This window comes from Lepidochelys kempii, chromosome 4 (assembly GCF_965140265.1).
Source record: "Lepidochelys kempii isolate rLepKem1 chromosome 4, rLepKem1.hap2, whole genome shotgun sequence".
Taxonomy (NCBI): Eukaryota; Metazoa; Chordata; order Testudines; family Cheloniidae; genus Lepidochelys; species Lepidochelys kempii.
In genome coordinates this window covers 14,830,667-14,847,052 of record NC_133259.1, presented here as the reverse complement: position 1 = coordinate 14,847,052, position 16,386 = coordinate 14,830,667, and the positions used below count along the sequence as shown (strand labels likewise).

The window sequence follows — 16,386 nt, the reverse complement described above, 5'->3', positions numbered from 1 at the left end:
AGAGCCAGAAGGAGTCACTGGGTTGCCACTAGTTGGGTGGATGAGACTTGGGGGATTCCCACCCTGATTCTGGCCCTGAATCAGGGGAAGAGCAGAGGACACAGGAAGGAGGGCAGCTGAATCACAGAATCTCAGGGTTGGAAGGGACCTCAGGAGGTCATCTAGTCCAAACCCCTACTCAAAGCAGGACCAATCCCCAGTTTTTGCCCTAGATCCCTAAATGGCCCCCTCTGGGATTGAACTCAGAACCCTGGGTTTAACAGGCCAGTGCTCAAACCATTGAGCTATCCCTCCACTGAGTCAGATCCCGAGGCATGGGAGGTGCAGGGCAGGTAGGAGGCAGCGAAGTCTGAGCATGAGTTAGAGGGGAAAAGAGCCAGGAGCCCCCCGATGTTCTCAAAGGCCAAACTGGGGGGACTCCCCTACCTGAATGAGCCACCAATGTGAAGGGTGGCCAAGCCACAGGGCAGGCCTGTTACCTGGGGAACAGGTGTGTTCACGTGGTGGCAGGTGTGGAGTCGGCGAGAGCACTCCTTCCCCATTTCTCCCCTCCCCGCCAGCCTACACAAAGCGGATTGGCTGCAGGGGAGAGCCAACCAAAGACACAGAATTACCTCTGACCCCTGAGGGTTTGAGCAAATGAGCAGACAGGGGAGGGATAAGAGCGCAGCCTGGGAAACTGGAAAAGAAAAAAAGAAGAAGCAAGAGGGCGGGGACCCGGGAGCTGGGGCAGAGAGGGAGCTGCTGGGAGGAGAGGCGACTGCTGGCAAAAGGGGACTCATGGAAACCCTCCGCCTGGAGCTGGCTGGACAGCTGAGACTATGTAACTGACACAGCATCCTGATCTCACCCCACATGCCAGCATCAGCCCAGAGCACACAGACAGGTTGGAGTGACAGGATCGCACTGGTGTGGGGCAGAGAGTCTGTGGGTGTCTGTTGGGGGTGGAGGGAGAGTGGTTTTGCTGTGTGCTATGCCAGGGACAAGGGAGTTTGAGTAACCGCAGCTAGAGATCCTGAGCTGAGTCTGCTCCTGGCTTTGCCTGCTTTAGATAAAAGTGTCGTTCTCTTGTTCAGTGTGGTGCTTGTTCCAGGGGCTAACTCTGGCTCCCCCCCGAGGAGGGAGGGTTGATCTTTGTGCTGAGGCACAAGATGGGGACTTGGGAGCCCTTCTCCATCCCTGGGAACCCCCATCTGACACTCTGCTCTTCTCAAGACCCCCAACCCATTACCTTGTGGGCACCAGCTATTAGCTCAATTAGCTCAATCGACAGGGCACTTGCTTTGCGTGCAATGCTTAGTGACCTTGCTGTCCACGTGCTCCAGCTGCTGGGGTGAGGACTCTTGTCCGCTCCCTGCAAGGTGGTCGGCCTGTTTCCTTTCTCATTTTGGCCTCTCTGCCCAAAGCAGTCAGATAAAAGAGCAAAAGCTAGCCTCCCTCAGCCGGTGGTCACTGAGGGAATTCAACCCACTATCTTGGCATTATTAGCAACAACCTCTAATCAGCTGACCTAGGCAGCCCACGCAAAGCGTCTCTCTCTCATGAGTATTGGGTCTACAAGGTGTTCCCCTGTTGCAAGTTCAAATGTAAAAAGTATGACAAAGTTCACAAATTACCATAACTGTGAAAAATAGGAGTGTCATAAATATAAAGGGAAGGGTAACCACCTTTCTGTATACATTGCTATAAAATCCCTCCTGGCCAGAGGCAACATCCTTTCACCTGTAAAGGGTTAAGAAGCTAAGGTAGCCTCACTGGCACCTGACCCAAAATGACCAATAAGGGGACAAGATACTTTCAAATCTGGAGCAGGGGAAAAAGGTTTTTGTCTGTCTGTCTGTGTCATACCTTTGCCGGGGACAGATGAAGAAAGTAAGTAATTCAACTCCTATAAAGTTAGTAAGTAATCTAGCTAGAAAATGCGTTAGGTTTTTCTTTGTTTTGGCTTGTAGATTCGCTGTGCTGGAGGGAAAATGTATTCCTGGTTTTGTGTCTTTTTGTAACTTAAGGTTTTGCCTAGAGGGATTCTCTATGTTTTGAATCTGATTACCCTGTAAGGTATTTACCATCCTGATTTTACAGAGGTGATTCTTTTACCTTTTCTTTAAATAAAATTCTTCTTTTAAGAATTTGATTGATTTTTCATTGTTCTTAAGATCCCAGGGTTTGGGTCTGTGTTCACCTGTACCAATTGGTGAGGATATTATTATCAAGCCTTCCCCAGGAAAGAGGGTTTAGGGCTTGTGGGGAATATTTTGGGGGAATAGGACTCCAAGTGGTCCTTTCCCTGTTCTTTGTCTAAAACACTTGGTGGTGGCAGCGTTTTACCTAATCCAAGGGCAAAGACTTTGTGCCTTGGGGAAGTTTTTAAGCTGGTAGAAATAAGCTTAGGGGGTCTTTCATGAGGGTCCCCACATCTGTACCCTAGAGTTCAGAGTGGGGAAGGAACCCTTGACAAGGAGTTGTCATTTTGGCAAGGCAGCCATTTTGAATTTTTTATTTATTTTTTATGGGGTGCACTAGGACTGTTTGTGTGGGTATGTGTTTTCACATTGAGAGCCACTTAAAAAGTTTTAAGGTTAGAAGGAAAATAGGCTTTTCACACATTTAGGGCCATTTTCATTAAAATCTAGCCACTTCTGTGTGACTGAATGGGGTTAATAATACAGTGCACAATTCCCTATGAAAAAAAATCTCTGTATGTGCAATTGGCTACCGGTGGGTAGAATCCTGTGCCTGTGTGTCTGCATCCTAGGGAAGGATACTTTGACCCTGTGAGAATTAGGTAAAAATGGGTAGAAGAAAATAAAGCTGATTTAGAGTGCCCATGGAACAGTTCTTCTGCTGCTCCTTGATGGCTGACCTGGGTGCTCCAACCTTGGTATGGGGGGCTGCCTTTGACCAGTAGGCGGATTGGGTCCAGGAATGCCCCAGCCTCACCCCCTTGGAGGCTGACTATTAAGCCTCTCCTCTACTTTTGGGTGCCAACTATTAAGCCTGCCTCTGTGGCTTCTGCTGGGGAGCATGATTCCCTCTCGGATACATTTAGGTGGACATCTTGGTCAGAAAGAAATTGGGCCATCAGGTCAACCCATTGGGTACAATGGAGCAACCTGGTGGCCTTGTGACTTAGGCCCATTCTCCTACAAGTGGGGGAGTCAGCTGCCAAGGCTTTCCCTGCCCCCCTCCAACCCAGGTCCAAGAACCTTTCAGTCACCAGGTCGAGGAAAGGAGGTGACCAGACCTTCCTTCCATAAGGGTTGCCCTGCCCACCTCTGCCTCTGGTCTGGTCCTGGACCCAAAGTCCCTCTCGGCCACCAGGTCAACCCAGAACCCCAGAGAGGGACAGAAAGGAGGTGGATGGCCCCTCCTCCTGTCAGGGTCACTCTGCCCACCTCTGGCAGCTGGACCCTCCCGCGAGGGTCACCCTGCCAAGCTCTTCCAGGGAGACCGAGGAGGGAAGAACCCTGCACCAGGTGGCGAGTTTCCCATCCTGCCAGATGTCCCCCTTTGGCGAAGCTGTTGGGAAAAGAGACAAAGTTTTATATCAGAGGCTGACTTTACACAGATCACAGTGAGGTAGCTGCTCTGGTACACATGAAACCCTGACCCATAAGCCGCTCATCTATGAGACCATGAACATGCAGTCCACTGTGAGTCAGAGGTGGCTCCCTTCTGTTCACACTCCAGTCCCTCCATGAATGGCTCTCCATACCACGACCTAACCTATCCCCTGGAGTGTGTGGCCAGCCCTCCAGAGCCAACCAAGGCTCCACAGCATTCAGTCATAATCCCGCAGATGGGAGCTTCACCCCATTGGCACCTCACCCAAGCACATATACCAAATGTTTGAACCTGCAGTTCCCCTATGACTGAACAGGATTGCTATTGCAACCACACATCATCAGCAGGGTAAAATGAACCTGTCTCGCAACAACTGAAACCCAGCTCACGTTCCCTATTAGTGGGTGAACCAGCCAATGCTTGGTGAATTCTGCATCACAGTGATAGGAAGAGCCGACAGTGAAGTATCAAAAAGCAACATGACTATGAACACTTGGCCTCCACAAGCCAGTTATCCTTGTGGTAACTTTTCTGATACTCCTGTTTAAAACCCAAAAAAGTCAGAAAGATCATGTCGCCCCACTTTCATCCATTCATGCGCGTCACTAATTAGATGACAAGGTATTTGGCTATTTATAGAACCCCTATGGGTTTCTTTTCTGGGTTATTTGGGGGGTATTGACCCTACCATGTACATCCATCATATAATTCTAGAATCATTTTGATCACCATGAGATTCCCAGGAAAAAGTGTGGGGTCGATAGGTCAGAGAAGAGAGAGTACGGAGGAAAAAAGAAATTGCATGAGGGAAAAGACCCCATGGAACAGCTATTGTCAGAACTTTCTAAAGCCAGCACCACAAGGCATTCACCGACCTGTTTCAAGGACTGGTGACTCTAATCCCAGCCCTCTAATCCAGATTCAGCTAGCTCTCTGTACACCAGCGTCACTCTCAGGGATAATATGTATGTGTAGTCTTCCTTAGCAACCATTCAAAGCAAGCCACTACTGGGTCAGACCAAAAGATGTGACTCACCCAGTTGGGTGAACAAGACCATGCAATACTGAAAATGTCGGCTCAAGCCTCACCGCATCACCTCCAACTTCACTGCGGGCAGTCTTGGGGACTGCACTGAGGAGTGGCTCTGCTCTTTTGGAGTCCACCATCCCAACTTCACATGGCCAGTTCTTAGTGCCTGAGACAGTGAATCCCAAGACTTCAGACTGTCCCAGAGTGGACAAAGAGATGGCATAGAAGTTCTACGTGAGAAGCCCCAGCATTCTCAACACATGTTTCTCAGGGGGCGGGGGGCATCATCCCCAAAGGCATGCTGAGGAACTACCACCATGGCCTTACCCTCTCCCAGGGATCTGGGTCTTGCCTCTTTTCCTGGCATGCCTGGGAGGCAGAAATGACAGAGGCTACCTCAAAACCAACTTCTGTGCACCATCCCAGCTGCAGCTTGCATTGAATGTCCCCCCACACAGTCAGTCACCTGCCCATCCCAGTCCCATCCTTCCCCAAGTACTCACGCATGCCAAAGCAGCATGGAGTTGGGGAGGATGGTCTTGCTGACAGGGATGGACAGACAGCTGGGAGGGCAACAGTGGCTCAGAGAGCAGCTCAGGTACACACATGGCGGAAGACACAAAGGTTACATGTTGATGGATCAGCGCTGATGGAAGAAATCCCCTCCAACAGCCTCAGACTCTTTTCCCCCAGCGACATGGAGGGAATGGAGCAAGCATGGATGGAGGCTGCCCAGCCCTCTGCATGCACAAGACCTCACCATCAGACTCCCATCCTGCACATGGAGAAGCATCCAAGACTGTTGGTATGGCTCCACCACAGCTGCTCTGCTGTGGGGGCCTGAGCCAGCACATGCAACCCTATTCATGAGCCTTTTGCAGGTTTACCTATAGAAACCTGGTTACAACTTTTACTTCTTCTAGATAGTCTAGTTTGACCATCTTCTCGGCACTCCACCAGGGCTGTGACCAGGGAGGTGTGTACAAATGGCAGGTTCTGAATCAACACAAGCTTATGACCCGCACTTACTGGAAATTTGTCATTCATCGGGAACGATTGCACTCCCTGTTCCCCATCATGAATGGAGTTCAACAGGTTACCTCCACCTGTCAGCATAGGGCAGGTATCACACTGGCATCACAGACCTGTTATTGCTCAATCTCAGTTGGCCGAATGCCACTTGTCCCTCTGAGAAGTTAGGTGCTGACCTCTCTGGGGTTGCATAGCTTGTTAGCATTCCAGAGTCTTGTTCGATGTCAAAATTAACCAGACATATCACTCCACCTACTACAAACAGCCATGCACCATCACCCACAAAATCAAGGAAGAGCTATCAGTCTGTCAATCCTTTCTGTGTCCAGGCCAGGTGAGGTTGCCCATGTTGAGTCAAATTAACCTCCAATCTCCACTCTTGGTAGTGCCCTTCCTTCCATTCCTTTAAGTTTCAGCTTTGCAATCATACCTCACTTGGAACTCAAAGACTTTGGTTTCCCTTAAGCTGCCCGGCAGGTCATGCTGGATCACTAGTCAGCATCGTTTATGGTCAGAACTATGATAGTATCTGATCAAAAGTTGATAGGCCAAACATTTGAATGCATTGACATTGCCACAAGGAAACGCAATGGGCCTGAAGTTATCTAGAGACACCAAAGCGGCCGGGCAAGCCCAGGTAGGTTTTGGTCTGATAAATGCATGCATCCCTGGAGGTCAGCGCTCATCAGCATGTATTAGTGCTAGAATTACCACAGTTATCCCAGTAATGGTTGAAGTTACCAAAAGGAACCATAACTGATTTAATGAGCCAGCCGTGGTTTCACTGTACCAGCCATGTGTACTTAGACATGCCTGCCTTAATCTATGAGGCAAGCGTATGCTGCAGGCAGGATCAACCAGGAGGGAGAGCAGGGGCCCCATGTAGGGACAAGGGCACACCTGGCAGGCCCTGCCAGCATTCGTGGAGGAAGGAGTCTGCAGTGCAGCAAATGGGCTGACGGGGATGGCAATCCCACTGGATCAGTCTGAATTACACCAGGATAGAACAGTGGAGGAGACAGTGGGCCATCAAGACTCCCTTTTCCCAGTGCCCCAGGTCACAGCAGGAAAGGATGGTGGAAGAGAAGGTGGGCCATCAAAACCCTCTTTTCCCTTTTTTCCTCAGAGGCCCTTCGAGACAACATGGTGACATGGCATGGGTCCCATATAGCTTAGATGAACTTACTATAATATAGGTGCACTGGAAAAGGGTACTCAGAAAGTAGTTATCAGTGGTTCATATTTGAGCTGTAAGGGTATATTGAGTGGGGTCCCATAGGAATCTGTCCTGGGTCCAATTCTATTCAATAGTTTCATAAATTATTTGGATAATGGCATAGAGAGTGCACCTATAAAGTTTGCGGACAATACCTAGCTGGGAGGGGTTGCAAGCACTTTGGAGTAAATGCAAAGTACTCCACTTAGGAAGGAATACTCAATTTCAGAACTACAGAATGGGAAATGGCTACCTAGGCAGGAGTACGGCAGAGTATCTGGGAGTTATATTGGATCACAAACTACATAGGAGTCAACAATGTAACACTGTTGCAAAAAAAAAAGCTAACATAATCCTGAGATGTATTAGGAGGATTGTTGTAAGCAAGACATGAGAAGTAATTCTTCCGCTCTACTCAGCACTGATAAGACCTCAACTGGAGTATTATGTCCAGTTCTGGGCATTGTACTTTGTGAAAGATGTAGACAAACTGGAGAAAGTCCAGAGAAGAGCAAGAAAAATTATTAATGGTCTAGGAAACATGACCTATGAGTAAAGATTGCAAATATTGGATTTGTTTACTCTGGAGAAGAGAAGACTGAGGGGGGACATGATAACAGTTTTCAAGTATGTAAAGGGTTGTTATAAAGAGGAGGGTGATAAATTGTTCTCTTTAACCACTGAGGACAGGACAAGAACTAATGGACTTAAATCGCAGCAAGGGAGAATTAGGTTGGGCATTAGGAAAAAACTTTTTAACAGTAAGGTTAGTTAAGCACTGGAACAAATTACCTAGGGAGGTTGTAGAATCTCTGGTTGTGGAATTGGAGGTTTTTAAGAACAGGTTAGACAAACACCTGTCAGGGTTGATCTAGACAATACTTAGTCCTGCTTCAGTGCAGGGGACTGGACTAAATGTCCTACTGAGGTCCCTTCCAGTCCTACATTTGTATGATTCTATAATTACGTGGAGGCTCAGTTTCTTACATGTGGTCTGATTTATCGACCAGTCCAATAGCTGTAATATCACTATGCATAACAAATCAGAGATCTATGGCCCTGCTTAGGACATTTGTGACTGGAGTTGGTGTATTTATTGTCTGTTGATGTCCATTGTTTATTTTATTGCTTATAGATGTAGCCTGCAATGTAAAAGAGTGTACCATTTTATACTTGGCTGACTTGTTCACTGCCTTGCTAGTTATTAATTCTGTGCTGAATCCCAGCATTTACACTGTGCCCAGCAAGGAAATATGGCAGGTTTTCTTGTCTAATGAAGACCAGCATGGCCAGAATTTTGCCTATTCATCTCAATGCAGATTACAGTAGAAGTCACTCTATGGCTTTTTAGGCTACAATTACATTTTTCCCAATGTTTATGCACTTAAATCATAGGAAAAAGCATTTATCACATAACTTGTTTTGGTTTGGGTTTTAATCCTGCAAGAGAACTGGCTCATGAATGTGTAAGATATAAAAATAATACAAAACTAAGGGTGCAACAGTCCCCATCCTCCTATGCCCTTAAACAAAAGTTCCTCCTTACTTAGGGGGAGAGACCAATGGACTTTTGAAATATTAGCCCTAAACTATTGGTTAAAAGCATTGTGCCACATTTGTATAGAAGAGGATAGGTAATTTAAACAGGCCTGTTGATTAAAGATGAAAGTGCCTAAAAGTCTCTTGAATCAAGCAGTCAAGTGGGTCATGAAGAGAAAGAATATAGATGAAGTTGTGGGACCTGAAGAAACATATATACCGTTGACACAAGGGGTTTTTGAAACATGTCATAACAGCAGGACAGCAGGGCTGGCTGCTGGTGAATGCAATCACAAGAACAATGTGGAGAAAAAACACTCGACCAGACCGCTGATTCAAGTTTTGTTTGAGACTCCAGACCCCAGCCAGGAGACTCCAAATGATTCAAACTGAGGGTTGTACAGAGACAGGTCACAGGTATGTTGCATGTAAGAATGTTTAGGGGCTTGGAGGGGATCTGGCCATGGTAGTTTGATTGTATGGACTCAATCCAAAAGGCTTTAGCCAGAGTCAATATTTTAAAGCTGTGAGCTGAAGAGGTCTCTTGACACACAAAGTAAAAGGTTTTAAAAGCACATTATAAAAAAGTACAAAGATGCCTTACAGCTTGTCACATTCTGGTATGCAATCTAGACCAGTGAAGAGCTGTGTCACCTCTTATTCTGTCACCCCAAGTGCTCCACAATGCCTCCCTCCTGTGACTCTGCCTGGGACTCCCACAAAGGCATGTGCTCTAAAGCTATATTTTGGGCAGCTCTGGTCCATGGCTTTGGATCCTGGATCCTGCCTGGTCTCCACCAGCCTTGGTTAACAATTGGTAGGTGATTCCTCACTCTCCCCAGCCCTGAATTTTCCCAAAACAATGTATTCTGAAATGTCCTGAGCCCTGTCCTGGAACAATCAGAGGAATATTAAGGTCCGTTGCTCCTTTAAAGAGTCAATATTCAACAGTTTGTTACTTTAACTGGCGTTATCAAACAGTTCACTTTAAACACAGCACTGCATGGGTTGAGATTAAAAATAAAACAAGTTTATTTAATTAGAGAGAGATTTTAAGTGAGTACAAGTATAAGGATTAATGTCAGAAATGGTTAAAAGAGAAAGAAGGATAAAACTCTTTCTAGTAACTAAAACTTAACAAGCTAAGCTTGGTTCATGGTAAAATTCTAACCACGTTTCCATCAAGATGACTGACCAAACTCCTGGGTCAGGATCTATCCCCCAAGTCAAAGGGTTGGTTCCTTTGTCTTCCTAGGTGAAAGATAGTTCACTTCGGGCTTCCTGGCCCCTCTCTTTTATAGTCTTATGATGTGATGTGAACTGTACGATCAGAGAAATGAGTGGTAATTTGTGCTTTGGGGATGTTTTAAATATTCTCATCACATTGGGACACCCACTGCAGTGCCTCGGTTTAACCCAGGAACATTTAGCTCAATAGAGCTGGTGGGCCAAGTGACAGAGGCAGAGGTCGCAGACAGAGTGTGAGGTGAAATAATCAAACTGACAGAAGGAACAGAGTTGGTGTCAGAAATGTGGAGGCCAGAGCGGCCCATTGTGACCCTCTCATCTGGCCTCTTGCATTACCCAGGTGATGGTTTCACCCAGTGCCCGTAACTTGTGGCGGGGCTACACCCTGTAGTCTGGAAAGAGCCAGTCCTGAGGGAAAGCCGGGAAGTGGTAGAGAATCCGCGGCATCCCTCGTTCCTGCAGCAGGCTGGTGCAGCTTGCTCTGGCATGGGATTGGCAGAGTCCTTCTGGGTCCACGTGCCAGAAAACACCCTGCCCTGCCCCTAGGTGCGAAGTTCCCGATGCTGGGTTTTCTACGTCAGGAATATTCTGCTCCTAGATGAGGCCCCAAAGTTGATAAACATTGAGTTGTCCATTGTAATCCTGAAGTTCCAGCCCACCCCTCACGAAGTGTATTGACTGCATCAGGCCTGAAAATCAGGCTTTGCTCTTGTGCTGGTTCTGTCTGGTTCCCCAGGTTGAGCAGCAGGGAGAATTCACCAGCGTTGGCTTCAGGCAAACTCCCCAGAGAACCTGTTGTTCAATCTGAGAGCCAGTCTGCTGGGTGGGGCCAGCAGAGTGGGATGAGATCAGAGGGGTTCCCAGCAAAGGCCTATACCAATGGACAAACCTGGACCCTTCAAGGCGGAGAGTGGGTCCCTCTCATGCAGGAGTGGCACTATCCTCACCTGGGGAAGCCAGGGCTCTAGCTCCAGAGCCAGGGATCCACTGCCATGCCCTGGCAGAGATGGGGAGCAGAGTATAGGTACTGGGCAAGGTCATTCAGGAAACCAGTGGCAGAGGGGACAGTAAGCCCATCTCCATGAATGCCAGGCCCCACCAGTAACCTCCAGCTCACCTTCCTTCTCACATTGCCCACTATGTTCTCCAAGGGTGGGCCTGGGGGCCTGGAGCCCAACTCCTCCATGCCTGCCTGGAGCCACCGAACCCAGAGAGTTCCACTTCCAGGGAAAGGGCAGACTGGGGGTGACTCGGATGGACTGGAAGTTTCCCAAAGGTTACAGGGGGAGGGGCAGCAGGCTCCAAGCTTAGGGAAGCATTGGAATGTCTATAAGAAGCCCGTGGTTCAGCATCGGACTTAGCATAGGACTCTGGGGCAAAGAGCTAAACAATAAAACTAAATACCTGCCTAAAGTGTGTGGGAGGTAACATGACTTGGCTTCTACTTTGGTTCCCCAGCTGGGCTCCGGCATTCCCATGGAAAAAGGAGCTGGTAGCAGATCGTACCCTCCTGGGCTGGGGCTAGAGAGGGCTCTGAAGGCAAATTTGCATTGGGACTCACCTACAGAATTTGTCATCCCTCTGCTGTGAGAATCCCTCTGACACACAGACAAATGGGGACAGAAGAAGGGGTCTGATGGAGTCATCTGGCTCGGCCTGACCTCAGCTGTTACCCATTCAGATCCAGGAACAGTGTTAAGGCATCTGTTGGTTGCTTCTAAAGCACAGGGATGCTCTGGGACTGAGCATACGTGCCAAAAGACAGCCAGGGGAGGTCACTGGAAGACCTCTCCCAGCCAGATGTAGCAGCAGAGAACACATCTGGATAAACGAGGTGGTACAGAAAAGGGAAGTGAACCTGGGACTGTCCAGGCAGCTGTAGCCCAGCTGGGAGTCAGGGCTGGGACTGGGAGCAAGGAAGGGTTCACCTGAGGAGGTGACATCAGTGAGGAGGAAACTATCTTGCACGTTAGCCAGAGGCAGCGATGGCCCCACCTCAAGTAAACATGGTCAGAGAGGCCCTCTCACATGGATCATGGCTCTGGGGAAGAACAGTCTGCTTAGAAGTAGTGCAGAGCATAGAAGGGCAGAGCCGGTGCAGGTCATTGCATGTGTGAGGACTAGACTGATCAGGAGACAAGGAGGGCTGGGATAGGCTGGGAGAGTGCGTGCTGAGTGGCTAATACAGAGATGTGACCTGCTGAGGTCATAGCAGGGAGCAGAGCATGTAACCCATGGGGGAGCAACCAGTAGCTGAGCAGGCTGAACAGAAAGTGAGTGGCAAATGGATGGAGGGAGTTTTCTACAGGGAGTCCTTAGCAGGAAGGGAAAGGCCGCAAGGAGTACAAGACCTGCCCCTGACATCCCCTCCAGCACCTGACAATCGGCTGCAACCCACCCTCAGAGATTTGCTGCCTGTCAATTGGACACGTGACTCCAAACAAGCCCTTCACAAATAAAGCTGGGGGAAGGATGACTTGCTCAATTTGCTGGCAATTTTGGCAAACTAAAAACAGGTTTGCTTGGGTAGGCAAAACAAAGTAATGCGTATGAATGTGTTGGTGAATCAAAAAACCAAACAACTTTCACTCAAATGGAAACAAAATATTTTGCTTTGATGTTTCCAAACAATATAATTGCTGTGTGTTGGATCACTGGATAAGGCTGAGGAAATGAGACATGAATTCACCAATAGTTTCAGGTTGAACAAAACAGCATTTTCAATAAATAAACTACTCAGCAAAAATGTGTTTTGCTCATTTGCACTCATGAAACCAAGGCACCCATTTCCCCAGTAATTGGCACTATGGATCCTGTTCTCCAGCAGAAGGTTGTCAGGAGACACGGAAGGAGAAACAGCTGCTTGCTCCTTCTTTTTAGAAGGTGTTAATGGCACCACACTGTAACCAGATGACCGAGCTGGCCCACAAGAAGGACAAAGTAGTTGAGAGCAGCCAAAGAACACTCTCTCCCATTCCCTGCCAGGTACCTGGTCTCCCTCTTTTTCTGGTTTTTGGCCTCACTGTCCATAACAGAGAGACAAAAGAGCAGTGGCCAATTCCTATAAATGAGTTGCAAGTCTCAGGCTTCATCTCACTACGTTAGTGTGTCTAACACAAGCCTCTGACCAGCTAAGCAAGACTGACCACAAATATTAGCCCTCCACTGCCCCTTTTGGGAAGTGGCAACATGCATCACAGTGACTTTCAGAGTCTAGCATGATATGCGCAGATGGGAAGAGTCCCGGTGTAAATGGATTAACACTAGTGCCGGAGTGCCTGCTTTGTGTGCAGGCATTTAGGGTCAAAAAGGATCAGAGAAGCTGAATACACAAGCAATTGGGGTCATGAAGGGGTCAATGCGGGTAGGAATAAAGTCACAGAGGTCATATGAGGACAAGTAGCACAAGGCTCTGACTAATGAGGGGGTTATTCAGGGTCACCAAAGAATTATTTCAAAGAAAAGAGGTCATCTAGGGTCACAGAAGCTGAGTTTCCAAGCAATTGGGGTCATGAAAAGGTCAATGAGCACAGGAAGGAAGTCAGTGAGATCATGTGAGGACAAGTTGCAGAAGGCTCTGCTGAAGGTGGGGTCAAGGGGGGTCACCAAAGAAATATTTGGAACAAAAGAGGTCATCTAGGATCACAGAAACTGAGTTTCCAAGCGATTGGGGTCATGAAAAGGTCAATCAGGCTATGAATGGAGTCAGTGAGGTCATATGAGGACAAGGAGCAGAGGGCTCTGATTAATTTGGGGTCATGCGGGGTCACCAAAGAAATATTTGGGAGAAATGAGGTCATCTCAGGTCACAGAACCAGATTTTCCAAATAATTGGGGTCATGAAGGGGTCAATGAGTTTAGGAATGTAGTCAGTGAGGTCACATGAGGACAAGTAGCAGAAGGCTCTGATTCATGCGGGGTAATGTGGGGGTCACCAAAGAAATATTTGGAAGAAATAAGGTCATCTCGGGTAACAGAAGCTGAGTTTCAAAGCAATTGGGGTCATGAAGAGGTCAATGAGGGTAGGAACGAAGTCAGTGAGGTCATATGAGGACAAGTAACAGAAGGCTCTGATGAATGTGGGGTCATGGGGGTCATCAAAGAAATATTTGAAAAAAAAGAGGTCATCTAGGGTCACAGAAAATGAGTATCCAAGCAATTGGGGTCATGAAGAGGTCAATGAGAGTAGGAAGGAAGTCAGTGAGGTCATATGACGACAAGCAGCAGAAGGCTCTGATTCATGTGGGGTCATGTGGGGTCATCAAAAAATATTTGGAAGAAATGAGGTGATCTAGGGTCACAGGAGCTGAGTTTCCAAGTAATTGGGGTCATGAAGAGGTCAATGAAGGTAGGAATAAAGTCAGCAAAGTCACATGAGGATAAGTAGCAGAAGGGTCTGTTTCATTAGGGGCTTATTCAGGGTCATGAAAGAAATATTTGGAAGAAATCAGGTCATCTCAGGTCACAGAAACTGAGTTTCCAAGCAATTGGGGTCATGAAGGGGTCAATGAGGGTAGGAATGGAGTCAGTGAGGTCATATGAGGACAAGTAACATAAGGCTCTGATTCATGCGGGGTCAGCAGAATAATATTTGGAGTAAATGAGGTCATCTCGGGTCACAGAAGCTGAGTGTCAAAGAAATTGGGGTCATGAAGGGATGAATGAGTGTAGGAATGAAGTCAGTGAGGTCATATGAGTACAAGTATTAGAAGGCGCTGATTAATGTGATGTCATGGGAGGGTCACAAAAGAAATATTTGGAACAAATGAGGTCATCTAGGGTCACAGAACCTGAGTTTCCAAGCAATTGGGGTCATGAAGAGGTCAATGAGGGTAGGAAGGAAGTCAGTGAGGTCATATGAGGACAAGTAGCATATGGCTCTGATTAATGTGGGGTCATGCAGGGTCACTAAAGTATTTGGAAAAAATGAGGTCATCTAGGGTCACAGAAGCTGAATTTCCAAGTAATTGGGGTCATGAAGAGGTCAACGAAGGTAGGAATGAAGTCAGCGAGGTCATATGAGTACAAGTATTAGAAGGCGCTGATTAATGTGATGTCATGGGAGGGTCACAAAAGAAATATTTGGAACAAATGAGGTCATCTAGGGTCACAGAACCTGAGTTTCCAAGCAATTGGGGTCATGAAGAGGTCAATGAGGGTAGGAAGGAAGTCAGTGAGGTCATATGAGGACAAGTAGCAGAAGGCTGTGATTCATGTGGGGTCATGCGGGGTCACCAAAGAAATATTTGGAACAAAAGAGGTCATCTAGGGTCACAGAAACTGAATTTCCAAGCGATTAGGGTCATGAAGAGGTCAATGAGGGTAGGAATGGAGTCAGTGAGGTCATATGAGGACAAGTAGCAGAGGGCTCTGATTAATGTGGGGTCATGCGAGGTCACCAAGAAATATTTGGAATAAATAAGGTCATCTGGGGTCACAGAAACTGAGTTTCCAAGCAATTAGAGTCACAAAGAGTTCAATGAGGCTAGGAATCTAACCAGTGAGGTCATATGAGGACAAGTAGCCAAAGGCAAATATTAATGTGAGGTCATGTTGGGTCACCAAAGAAATATTTGGAACAAAAGAGGTCATCTAGGGTCACAGAATCTGAGTTTCCAAGCAATTGGGGTCATGAAGGGATCAATGAGGGTAGGAATGAAGTCACTGAAGTCATATGAGGACAAGTAGCATATGGCTCTGATTAATGTGGGGTCATGCAGGGTCACTAAAGTATTTGGAAAAAATGAGGTCATCTAGGGTCACAGAAGCTGAATTTCCAAGTAATTGGGGTCATGAAGAGGTCAACGAAGGTAGGAATGAAGTCAGCGAGGTCATATGAGTACAAGTATTAGAAGGCGCTGATTAATGTGATGTCATGGGAGGGTCACAAAAGAAATATTTGGAACAAATGAGGTCATCTAGGGTCACAGAACCTGAGTTTCCAAGCAATTGGGGTCATGAAGAGGTCAATGAGGGTAGGAAGGAAGTCAGTGAGGTCATATGAGGACAAGTAGCAGAAGGCTGTGATTCATGTGGGGTCATGCGGGGTCACCAAAGAAATATTTGGAACAAAAGAGGTCATCTAGGGTCACAGAAACTGAATTTCCAAGCGATTAGGGTCATGAAGAGGTCAATGAGGGTAGGAATGGAGTCAGTGAGGTCATATGAGGACAAGTAGCAGAGGGCTCTGATTAATGTGGGGTCATGCGAGGTCACCAAGAAATATTTGGAATAAATAAGGTCATCTGGGGTCACAGAAACTGAGTTTCCAAGCAATTAGAGTCACAAAGAGTTCAATGAGGCTAGGAATCTAACCAGTGAGGTCATATGAGGACAAGTAGCCAAAGGCAAATATTAATGTGAGGTCATGTTGGGTCACCAAAGAAATATTTGGAACAAAAGAGGTCATCTAGGGTCACAGAATCTGAGTTTCCAAGCAATTGGGGTCATGAAGGGATCAATGAGGGTAGGAATGAAGTCACTGAAGTCATATGAGGACAAGTAGCATATGGCTCTGATTAATGTGGGGTCATGCAGGGTCACTAAAGTATTTGGAAAAAATGAGGTCATCTAGGGTCACAGAAGCTGAATTTCCAAGTAATTGGGGTCATGAAGAGGTCAACGAAGGTAGGAATGAAGTCAGCGAGGTCATATGAGTACAAGTATTAGAAGGCGCTGATTAATGTGATGTCATGGGAGGGTCACAAAAGAAATATTTGGAACAAATGAGGTCATCTAGGGTCACAGAACCTGAGTT

The 16,386-nt window shown here is 47.2% G+C and overlaps 1 long non-coding RNA gene across 1 annotated transcript in view; it reads right to left on the bottom strand.

Moving 5' to 3' along the window:
• Positions 1-16,386, bottom strand: part of LOC140910162 (uncharacterized) — a 378,033-nt gene that overhangs the window by 48,249 nt on the left and 313,398 nt on the right. Inside the window, exon 7 of the long non-coding RNA XR_012158436.1 lies at positions 3,396-3,519. This is a non-coding gene — a long non-coding RNA (uncharacterized lncRNA). The remainder of the gene's footprint in view (positions 1-3,395; positions 3,520-16,386) is intronic.